Raw genomic sequence first — 12,012 nt, forward strand, 5'->3', positions numbered from 1 at the left:
AAGAAATACACAAAGAAATAGAGAAGAGATCTGTGGGTTTGTCTTGGGCACTGGTCTAGTAAAAATTGCCATAATTTCAGGATAACATGTATTTTTTAAGTATATGATAAAGATGCTATTTTGAGGTTGTGTTTTGTTTTGAAGAGAATGTGCACTGAGAAAGAAGTAAGAGGTTATGTCTTCACTGCCCTCAGGAGCTCAATGCCTTCCCAGATCCACTTCTCCTGCAGAATATGTACGGCCCAGGCTCTACAAAGCCAAAGAATACTGCTGCAAAGGTTGGTGGGGTGATACACAGGTGTGGCCAGACCAGGCCAAACAGTATGTTTAGTCTATTGACACCACAGAAATTGTTCAGCAGGACTTGCTCTAAGCACTCAACAGCCTGAATGTCTCAGCTCTTGTTCCACTGCTCCTCTCACAGCTCAGCCCAGAGCTATCTCACACCAGTGCCTGATCTTTGTTCACACCCCCATGGTAACACAGTGGAAGAGGGGCATGGACTTTGTCACGGTTTAAAGCTGGGCCAACTATTAAACCTGTGGCAGATGCTCTCGGGTATTTCTGTTAGCTTGCAACTCACGTACTCGTGCCTGTAGGGTACTGGTAGGTTGTCCATGCCATCTGTTCATGTCCTCCCCATAATCACGCAGGGTAAACCACAGGATACCTCGTGACGTGTTCCGTTTCCTTTGAGCCGGTCCAGTAGGAGGGCGTTTCTTCCTAAAGGCTGCAACGCGGGCCTGTGTAGGTAGAGAGTCAAGTTTATTCTCGATCCTGGACAGTTTGTCTGACAGTTGTTTAAATGAGTCCTTGTCTTCAAAAAATTCATCGACACTCGTGCTTGTTCCTCTCCACGGAAATCTTTAGTAAAAGGTGAAAGATTTATGCGATCTGAAGAGAAACCAGAGTATAATAATAATAATAGAAATAATCAAATATATACAAATATATATACAAAACCAAGATTGAGCTCCCCTGAAGTCAGCCATGTCACCACCGGCACTGCAGGGCAGGCTCCGGGAAGGCCCAGGCTGGGCCTAGCGACGGTCGAGAGCCGGATTCAGGGATGCACGGATCGGGATCGGGTGCAGCAGGAAAACAGACGGAGTCCTCCTTGGACACCGGCCATAGCAGAAAGAGAGCGAGACCCTCGTGATCCCCCCCCTTTATACCGAGAATGACGTGTATGGGATGGAATACCTCGTTGGTCAATTTTGGGTCACCTGCCCTGTCCGCTCCTCCCTGCAGCTGCGACCCCCCTTCGGCTCTTCACTTGTAAGCAGTGAGGAATTCAGTAGTGACCTTGGTTTCTCTCAAGAACAAGTACAGCAAGAGCCTTTCTGTACAACATCCCTACTGGTGCCTCAGCGATAGCTACAAACTTCGAGCGTTATCAGTCCTGGAAGTAGACACTGTCTGCAAAACATGCAGTTAGTTTCAGAAAGTGCAGTTACTTAGAGGAGACTTAGCTGAAAGTAAAAATCACTGAAAGGAAAATCGGCCTGGTTTAGGCCAAACCAGGACAGACTTAAAACCTAGGATGCCTACTTTATTATTGATTCTAAATTTACAGATATTGAGCTTTAATTACAAGACTAAGTTTGTTCAGTTTTCTTTTTACTCTCTTTTCACAGGGCACGGGGAGGAACCCCCTCTCCCAGGGAAGCCTGAGAAATGAGACATATTGTTGTGGCGATGCTGGATGGAGCTGTAATGGCTTCCACTGTGCTTGTTGTCCTTTGGCGGATGGTGGTTGTCCTGCCTTTGCTATACACTTCAGTTGTTTAAGATCTTTTGTTCAGAGTTTAGATAGGTATGGATAATGTGGCTCCACGTGTTCCTGATGATCACATCTTCCAACATTTTCTTTACTGGTGGTTTGCACTTCTAAGGACCGACACAAACCAACAAAGCAAGTGAGATCAAGAATTGCCAATTTAAGTTTCTCCAACCTGGGCATTTCAGCAAGAGAAGTTTGAGGTCGCCTGCACCCCATCCCAAATTTTGGGAGGGGAGTTGTTAAGAGATTTACAAGAAATGTTGCTAACTCCAGGCATACGTCTTTATCACTAACTCATTTTGGAGAAGGAGCAGCTGGTTAGGAACCACTTATAAGGAGCTTCTGTCCAGGTGTACTCCAGAAAGCAGAGCACTCTCCTACTGTATGGATGAGAAGGTCCGTACCTGCTTTTCTCTGCTGGTAATGAGGTTTGTTTTCACTGTTCTTTATTCTCTTTGGACTACATTGCCCTCCACATGTAGTTCCTTGTTGTGAGTACTGCAGCTATCTCTACCTTCCCAGATATTTCCTTCCACTCCAGAGCATGCCTGACACAAACATATGATTTGGATTTTATAATATGACCACCTCTATATGTGATGTTATTTTGCATATTCATCTCATTTTGGTAAAACCTTAACCTTAAGAGTGTTTTCTCCTCTTCTGGCCAAAATGTCAAAGTGATGGATGTGAGCACTTGTAACTCTTTATCCCCTACCATTTATTTTCGGCATCTTTCTTGCTCCTGACTTAAAGTGGGCACATAACTGACACTGTTTGGTCTTCATTCTTGTACAAATGCCATACTGCAGTCTCAAAGGTGTTCTGGGTAAAAAATCAGTTTTGTACCAGCATCTGTCTATCTGAATTACAACATCACTTCAAGAACAAGAAGTGAAGATGTTTCTGAGCCAGGAGCTGTGGCTTTTTGAAGTTCTCTAATTAACTATGATCAGTTCCATTTCTTCCATGTATGGGTCAAATCTTTTTCATATGGGCACCACGGGCATCACATCCAATATGGAGAATATTTGCTTTTGGAGAGTAAGGGGATTCTTCTTTAATTGGAAATAGTTGGTAATGGCCTCATTTTTATGTTACAAAATGTACAGCTTTCTTGATTTCTTGGAATTTAACATGTTATTCATCAAATATCTGAGAATTACAGCTACAGTAAAAATTCCCTCTTCCTCTGTTAGCTATACCTACTTCCAGTAATTCTTACATTACTGCAGGAATTTATTGTATTAAAACAAGTGTAATACTCACAGAAATCTTTCTGTGCATCTCAGTTTCAGCACAGCATTTGTATCTACTGTCCAAAGCTGCTTTTGCACATCACTTGGAGGTGGTTTGTATCCCATCAGCATTACTCAGGTAACAGCTGGGCACACCTTGACAAGCTGCCTATGGGCAGCTCTTTCCCACACCTTACTCATGGGAATCTGGTCAGTCAAGTTGCATTTCTTGGTTGGCATCATAAAGTCCCACAAAAGGGAGGAGAAATTTCCTCACCATAGTGGGATTAAAAAAAAAATCAGAAATAAACTCCCAATTAAGCACTATAGGACCCTTGTATAAATGTCAATGGAAATACTGAAGTCTTAGTTTTGAAGGCTTTTCTTTTACCCATTTTATGCACAAACTTCTGTATCTCTTTGATATACTGCAGGAAAAAAATAAACCCACGAAATTAGAGACTAAGACCTAGATATTAAATTTCCATTATACTAGTATATATCTGATAGGATGAGAGCCATATTTCTGATTAGAAAAAAAAAACCCACTGGGCAACATGAATCTGGAACTGTTTTAGAACAGCTATCATAAGATTATTTTGAATACAAGTTGTGAACCTGTATTGTTAACTCAACCAGCTCCTGTGTGAAATGATTAATTCTTGGATATATACACTCAGAAAGTAGAACCATGTTTAACAAAATGAGGATGGTTGGAAGGAAATCAGTTTCTTCTTAAAATCTGTTAAAAAGCAGGAGTCAAGCAAACATTACTTATATACTTCGGCAGAAGAAGAGGTTTTTACAATGCATAATACTGAAAAGGAAAATATTTGTGGTGGAGTATTTACACTAAGTGTTGGTATCTTCTCAATGGAGGGCACGCTTAGTACACTGGGACATTAAATGATGTAAAAAATAGCAAGAGGAGATATCTTAGTAAGGTTACAGAATAGCTATACTTCCAGTATGTGAATGTGTAAAAAGCAGAGGCTATTTTGCTACACAACCTCTAGGAACAATATCAACCATAGGCAGATGCATTAGGAGCACTTGCCCATAGAAATCTGCCTGGAGCTATTCATAAGAGTAGGACCAAATACAGTAGCACAAAGATACCACATCTAAATGGGCAAAATTTCGAAAAAAACCCCATTACTCGAGTAAATTAAATTATTAGATCAGCAAAGTTCCTGAAAGTGGATTCAAGGGAAAGAAAAATGAAGGGAGGCACAGTGGTGTATTGTTGTGGTTTCAGCAGCACAGCTGTAGTCCTGAGTGAGCTGGCTCCTCCATTTACAGCCCGAATATCTCAAGGTTTATTATCTAGGATGTTTCATACTACAGCAGGTTGAAAGTGAGTATATGGGTGTTAGTGAAACAGGTTGTGTGAAGTTAATCCTTTCTAAAATTACTGAACAATAATATACAGAAGGTGGAACGTGGTTTTATATAATGGGAAAGTGAGATCTTTTTATTAGCTTCAGATGAAAACATGTTGTTTCAGAATACATACTTTTTTGTAATAAGAAAGGAGCCTTTTAACGTCTTAAAATGAATAATGAAACATTACTGTTGGTTATGCCTAGGCAAAGTTTTCCTGAAAGGCTTTTGTCATAATCACAATAATTCATTGTGAATTTAAGTACAGCTTATTTTTGGAACAATAAACTCATGGGATAAGGATGTGGGTATTCTGACGTATACAGAGAAATGATGAAATAAATCCTTGTTTTTGATCCACATAAATATTCCACCAAAGGGAAAAAAAGCAGATCTTGTTCCAATATTTTAAATATATATTTTAAGTGTGTTTCTCTAAAGAGATGGAGATCACAGAATCACAGAATCACAGAATCAATCAGGTTGGAAGAGACCTCTGGGATCATCGAGTCCAACCATTGCCCTGACACCACCATGTCAACTAGACCATGGCACTAAGTGCCATGTCCAGTCTTTTCTTAAACACAGCCAGAGATGGTGACTCCACCACCTCTCCGGGCAGCCTGTTCCAATGTCTAACAACCCTTTCTGAGAAGAAATTCTTCCTAATGTCCAACCTGAACCTCCCCTGGCGAAGCTTGATCAGCAGTATATATTTGGCACAAGTCAGTAGGGAATCCTTCCTGAAAAAAGACTGAAGACATTGAAGCTAGATAATGTTAGAATAGCAGAGCACCGATGGATTCAGTCACAATTTCCATTTCTGCCTTCGTGAGTACCCTAATCAGTAGTTATGCACCTTCATTTACTTGGGCAGGGAGAAACTGTCTCCTGACCCACCTGGTAGCTCTGTGCTTGTAACCCAGAGGGTGTGGGAAGGTGGAGAGCCAAAGATGCCCTGATAACAACAGCCAGGTTGCATGTCTTGTGTGTCTAGATGAAGTGAGAGTTCAGCACAAACCCTCCCACTGTGCTCTCCCATGTGGTCCCTGGCCCCTGCCTGCTGCTTCCCTCCACTGCCAGCCCTGGAGCAGGGTACCCACACCCACAAGGTGCTGGTTCTGAGTCCTCTCAGTAATGGAGCTCATAACCATAAAGCAAGTACCATGGCTCCGTCCTAAACACCACAGTGTGTTTCTCATTTCACATAACAAGAGAAGCACTTAAAAAAAAAAAAAAAAATCATTTTTACAGTGACTAGTTGTGCGTCTGCTGATACTGGCTTGCTGTTGAAAAAGCTGCCAAGGGACAGAAGCAGTCTGCCTACTCCTTATTAATACTTGCAATTGCTGCATATGGCATAAAGTTGCTGAGCCAGAGAGCTTAGGGAAAACACAATGTTCTAACAGCAAGCTCCAGAACAGAAAGTCTGCTGGGGTAATTCTTCAGCATAGACTTTAAGGAAGAGTACACGCATTGTAAAGGGAACAATTTATTTTAGGATATATTAGCCTAGAACTTATAACCGCAGAGGAGTAGAAAGAGCTTGCAGGAGTCAATGCACTTCATGCCAGAAGTGAAGAGTCTTTCCCTAAATGAAGAGCAAATACAACTTTTTCACTTAACACACCTCAGCAATTGTGCAAAGCCAATTAAGCCTCACTTTCGTGGCACTTGTGTCTGCTTCGTCTAAGGAACAAACCTCTGTCCTCCCTATTCGCTTCCAGGAGGAGAGATGCACCTCTGTATCCTCAGGGATAAGAGGTTATGAATCCCTAAAATCCCTCCTCAGTCCTTTTGGGAGACACAGTGATATTTCTCGCACCCTGAGGAGGCTCCTGAGCCAGCCCAGGGCACTGGCTCTTCCCTCTCTGCTTCCCTGCCCTGCTCTTCCCTCCCGATGTGGGTTCACCTCCCTGCTCTTCCCTTATCCCTCACCCTCATCTTGCTGCCTTCAGGGCTGTGCACATAGGGAGTGGTGGGGCAGGTGGTTAAAAAGACCTAAAAACATGGGGTCTGGATACCCCTTCCTGCTTCTGTGGGAGAGGAGACGCAGGGGAGAGGAGGGCCTGAAATGCCCCTTCCCAAAACCTCCAGGGCCAGCGCCTGCCCTTCCTGCCCCCAAGGCCAGCTGACCCTGGGCAGCCATCCTGCCCCCAGAAAGCCCTCATAGCAATAACAGCTACCCCAAGGACCCCAAGGAGTCATATCTCACTCCTTTTACCACAGACTGCCTATAAAATCTTCTCCACATCCTTTCAGGAGCCTGACAGCCATTTTTTACCCTAGTGCGAGGAGCCAACGACACACAGCAGTACTGCATCAGCAGATGTATGGTTCGAAAGCCCTGCTGCAGCCTGCTGAGGGGGCAAAAGCTATTCTCCCTCCTGCTACAGACTTCAGAGCTCCCTTTCTCACCCTCCAGAAGGAGCATTTCCCCAACATGAAGTTGCCCACCTGCAGCAGTGCTGGGAGGGAGCTGCCAGGGCCATGCCAGTGCAGGGCATGCTACAGGATTCAGTGGGACAGTGTGGGGCACCGGTGCCAGGCAGTGAGTAGAGCTGGTGGAGGAAGAAATGGCAGGCAGTGAGGCAGAGGAGAGCAGGGAGAACCTGGCATTCCTGCAGTGGTGTAAGCTTTGTATCCAGGAGGTGCCGTGAAATACCATGATCAGGAACTCCAGCTACTCCCAAAATAGCCAGTAAGACTGATGAAGAGAGGCACTCGCACCCCAAAGGGAGGCACAAACATCATGGCTGAGGCAGCGGTGCATTCCCCATCAATGAGGAGCCTCTGCAAAGAGGTGGTGGATGCTGGAGCTCATGACCACGAGGACGCGATCGATGCAGCTGTTCAGAGGATGCACACAAGGTGTCAAGTTAAGGCAGTCTGTTTTGGGGAGCTTGCTTGAACGTCTGCCTGGGAAGGACATGAGGGTCTCTCAGGAAAGGGGACAACCTGGACCCCTGACCAGGCCTTTGTTTCCATGTCTCCCTCTTAAAAGTGGTGACTCCCTACCTAGCTGAGAATCCAACCCAGTCATTCCAGTCCCTGACTATTTTGAAGCATACAGAGGCCATCAGCAGGTTGCGTATTTAATGGCATCCATAACCTGATTTATCTTGACTCCTACTTGATTGGTTTGTTTGCTGGTGCTTCCAAGAAAAAGGAAAAGGTTTTGGACACTGCATTGTGCATAGGCGAGAAGTGAGCAGGCATGGCCCATTCACCCCTTTGCTTCACGTTTGTGGTGTATGCAAGACCAGTGTCCTGCTCTGGACCTCTTGCTTTGTGACTATTCAAATTTCTTCTGAATTTGTTTTCTTTTTTTACAAAACAATTTAAAATGGTTAGTCTAGGTCACAATTTCTTCTCAGAGAAGCCTTTTTTTCCTTTCCCCAGTCTCTTCTTCTGTATGCAAGCACATACACATGTTGCAGTCTGTGCTTTCCAGTCCTTACGGTGTGCAAGTCCTAACCGGTCCAGGAGACTTGTCTGCGGAGATGAGGAAGGACTGCAATCATACATACCAGACATATGTATTAAACAGCACTAATTGAAGAACTAGTTACCAGCAAGAGACTGTTTTTTGTTCTTAGATGACTGTCTGTATGGTACATTCACACCACAGCACCCCAATGTACAAGCTCTTCCTCTCCCCAAACCATGTATTTTGCAACATTTTTGTAATTTTTATGGAAAAAAATGCCCTCCGCCGCTCTCCTGGAAGCCACACTGCTCCTGCACAAGCTCCCTGCAGACTTGCTGCCAGCCGCCAGGGCTGAGGTCTCCCCACAGGTGCCACCAAGGTCTCCTCAGCCTTCTTGGGAACATGGGAACTCTCCTAGGAGCTGTCTGCAGAGCTGCAGAGCGCTGGGCTGTGCTCAGGTCCCTGCCTCAACACAGCTATGTCTCTGGAGCCTGCCAGGTGGAGGAAGAGCTCAGAGACCTTTCTAAAGGATTTTGTTTTGTATAGGTGTAAAATACATATTCCTGACGTCCTACGTTTTCAGTGACAGGTCAGTCCCGGAGTGTGTGACTTAGGAAAGGAAATGTTTGATTTGAATTAAATTCTGAGGTGAATAAATGGATATTTAGATCCCAAAGCAGATTTTGAGGTGGACCTCAAAGATGACTACCATTCTCAGGTAGAGGACTGGAGAGCTTGTTCTTCAACTTTAGCAAAAAACTGCCTTTTCTTTTTTCCTTCTATTTCTGCTCCTTAGCTTTGTAAAAATTATATAGTGGGCAACATTTTTCAGAGCACATCTATGTACTGACAAGCATCTATGGTCTGGGTGGTTTTGGGCACGAGCTCATCTGACAGAAGCCTTCCTCAGAGGTTTGGTGGAGGTTAGTTGCGGTATACAAGTTGGATGTGCAGAAGGTTGTGCAGATCTGAGTGTACAGATCATGGAAGGAGGGGCTGGCCACTTGGGAGGAATATAAGTCTGTTGTCAGAGGATGTAGGGAGGCAACTAGGAAAGCTAAGGCCTCCTTGGAATTAAACCTTGCAAGAGAGGTCAAGGACAACAGAAAGGGCTTCTTCAAATACATTGCAGGTAAAACCAACACTAGAGGCAATGTAGGCCCATTGATGAATGAGGTGGGGGCCCTGGAGACAGAGGATAAAAAGAAGGCGGAGTTACTGAATGCTTTCTTTGCCTCTGTCTATACTGCTGGAGGCTGTCCTGAGGAGCCCCGGACCCCTGCGACCCCAGAAGAAGTCAGGATAGAGGAGGAATCTGTCTTGGTAGATGAGGGCTCGGTCAGGGACCAATTAAGCAATCTGGATGTCCATAAATCCATGGGCCCTGATGGGATGTACCCGCGGGTGCTGAGGGAGCTGGCGGAAGTCATTGCTAGGCCACTCTCCATCATCTTTGCTAAGTCGTGGGTGATGGGAGAGGTGCCTGAGGACTGGAGGAAAGCGAATGTCACTCCAGTCTTCAAAAAGGGCAAGAAGGAGGACCCGGGCAACTATAGACTGGTCAGCCTCACCTCCATCCCCGGAAAGGTGATGGAACAACTTGTTCTTGGTGCTGTCTCTAGGCACATCAAGGATAGGGGGATCATTAGGGGCAGTTAACATGGCTTCACCAAGGGGAAGTCATGCTTAACCAACTTGATAGCCTTTTATGAGGACATAACCCGGTGGATAGATGATGGTAAAGCTGTGGATGTGGTCTATCTTGATTTCAGTAAAGCGTTTGACATGGTCTCCCACAGCATCCTCGCAGCTAAACTGAGGAAGTGTGGTCTGGATGATCGGGTAGTGAGGTGGATTGTGAACTGGCTGAAGGAAAGAAGCCAGAGAGTGGTGGTCAATGGGACTGAGTCCAGTTGGAGGCCTGTATCTAGCGGAGTCCCTCAAGGGTTGGTACTGGGACCAGTACTATTCAATATATTCATTAATGACTTGGATGAGGGAATAGAGTGCACTGTCAGCAAGTTTGCTGATGACACAAAACTGGGAGGAGTGGCTGACACACCGGAAGGCTGCGCAGCCATTCAGAGAGACCAGGACAGGCTGGAGAGTTGGGCGGGGAGAAATTTAATGAAATGTAACAAGGGCAAGTGTAGAGTCCTGCATCTGCGCAAGAACAACCCCATGTACCAGTACAAGTTGGGGACAGACCTGTTGGAGAGCAGCGTAGGGGAAAGGGACTTGGGGGTCCTAGTGGACAGCAGGATGACCATGAGCCAGCAATGTGCCCTTGTGGCCAAGAAGGCCAATGGCATCCTGGGGTGTATTAGAAGGGGTGTGGTTAGCAGGTCAAGAGAGGTTCTCCTCCCCCTCTTCTCTGCCCTGGTGAGGCCGCATCTGGAATATTGTGTCCAGTTCTGGGCCCCTCAGTTCAAGAAGGACAGGGAACTGCTAGAGAGAGTCCAGCGCAGAGCCACGAAGATGATTAAGGGAGTGGAACATCTCCCTTATGAGGAGAGGCTGAGGGAGCTGGGACTCTTTAGCTTGGAGAAGAGGAGACTGAGGGGTGACCTCATTAATGTTTATAAATATGTAAAGGGCAAGTGTCATGAGGATGGAGCCAGGCTCTTCTCAGTGACATCCCTTGACAGGACAAGGGGCAATGGGTGCAAGCTGGAACACAGGAGGTTCCACATAAATATGAGGAAAAACTTCTTTATGGTGAGGGTGACTGAACACTGGAACAGGCTGCCCAGAGAGGTTGTGGAGTCTCCTTCTCTGGAGATATTCAAAACCCGCCTGGACGCGTTCCTGTGTGATATGGTCTAGGTAACCCTGCTCCGGCAGGGGGATTGGACTAGATGATCTTTCGAGGTCCCTTCCAATCCCTAACATTCTGTGATTCTGTAAAGGTTTACTTTCTCCCTTCCAGTGTATGGTCCAGGTGGTGAAAGGTCCTGAAAAGAGGATGCGGTTCAGAATGGTGCGTGGTCCCCAAGTTTGAAAGCACTTCTGTGACATCCTTTAATGCATCTTTTTAATGTTAACACATCTGTGACTGAAACACTGTCTATATCTGTCTCATAAAGGTATCTACCTGCTGGTTGATCGAAGAGGAAAGCTTCCAATAGTGGACATGACTGTTCCTGAAGTGCATTTTCATGCTAATAAAAGTGTCTCTCATAAGGAAATGAGGCAGGTGAAGCTCAAGGAAAAGGAGAAAATTGTGACAAAGGGCACAAAGTTTCAGTCTTTTTTTAAAAGAGTAAGTGCAAGTAGCACAATGTAGCGAGGAATGGGAAAATGAAGACTAAAAACCAGAAACCAAGTACAAATGCTTACGAAAGACTGATACCTGCTTGCTAAGGAGACAGTCACAAATGGATAAAGCGCTGGCTGTGCCTGGTGCACACGGTGTCCTATCTGTCCATATGAGTGGCATGTGATGGCACAGGGTGTATTAGACCATCACTGGGTAGCTTCTAAGACTGTCTCCATCTTGAGAGATATTGCCTAAGTATCAGTGCGTGTATTGACAATCACTCAAAAAGCAACTTATTCAGCATGAGAATGCGCTGCAGAGCTGCTCTAAGTGCTTGTGGTCTGTGCCTAACCGAAGACCAATGGGCCAAATGGAGCATCCTACTCTAGTCTACTCTGCAGTTCAGGTCATGGGAGCAGGGAGGAAGTCTGTGGCATGGAGTCTGTGTGCTCCCAGCAGCTGCCATTTCTCACTGCCTCCAGAGCTGCCAAAAGCACTCTGCAGCAACCATGAGCTCGTGCTTGGCAGATCAGTGGGAGGTGGAAAGAGGGGAGGTGGGAAGGAGGGTTTGGTCCTTTTGGTCCCTCTGTCTTGGTGGTGGCTGCACAGGGTATCACAGGCTGCATGCAGAAATGAACATGTGCTCTTAGTTGTGCTGTTATTTTTCTGCTAGTGAGTGTTAGTTTTGCTCAGCTGCCCCTGTGGCAACCTCAGAGCAGCCCATGACTTTCTCAGCAGCAGATGCCAGATAACAGTTACCCGTCCTGTGCAAAAGCTAGGCTTTACATACCAGCATGGTTACCAATTGCTAGCCAGCAGGCTGAAACCACATTTGGGCATAAAAAGCACTTTGGGAGGGATTTAAAAAAAACCTTAATTGTAGCCCAGTGATCCTTGACTTGAAGCAAATGGGAGCTGT

At 45.6% G+C, this 12,012-nt stretch overlaps 1 non-coding gene across 1 annotated transcript; it reads right to left on the reverse strand.

Moving 5' to 3' along the window:
- Positions 1-803: 803 nt before the first annotated feature.
- On the reverse strand, positions 804-914 carry LOC137676964 (U5 spliceosomal RNA). The gene has a single exon (XR_011050195.1). It is a non-coding gene; the product is annotated as a U5 spliceosomal RNA (small nuclear RNA).
- Between the last annotated feature and the right edge of the window lie 11,098 nt (positions 915-12,012).

This window comes from Nyctibius grandis, chromosome Z (assembly GCF_013368605.1).
Source record: "Nyctibius grandis isolate bNycGra1 chromosome Z, bNycGra1.pri, whole genome shotgun sequence".
Lineage (NCBI taxonomy): Eukaryota > Metazoa > Chordata > Aves > Nyctibiiformes > Nyctibiidae > Nyctibius > Nyctibius grandis.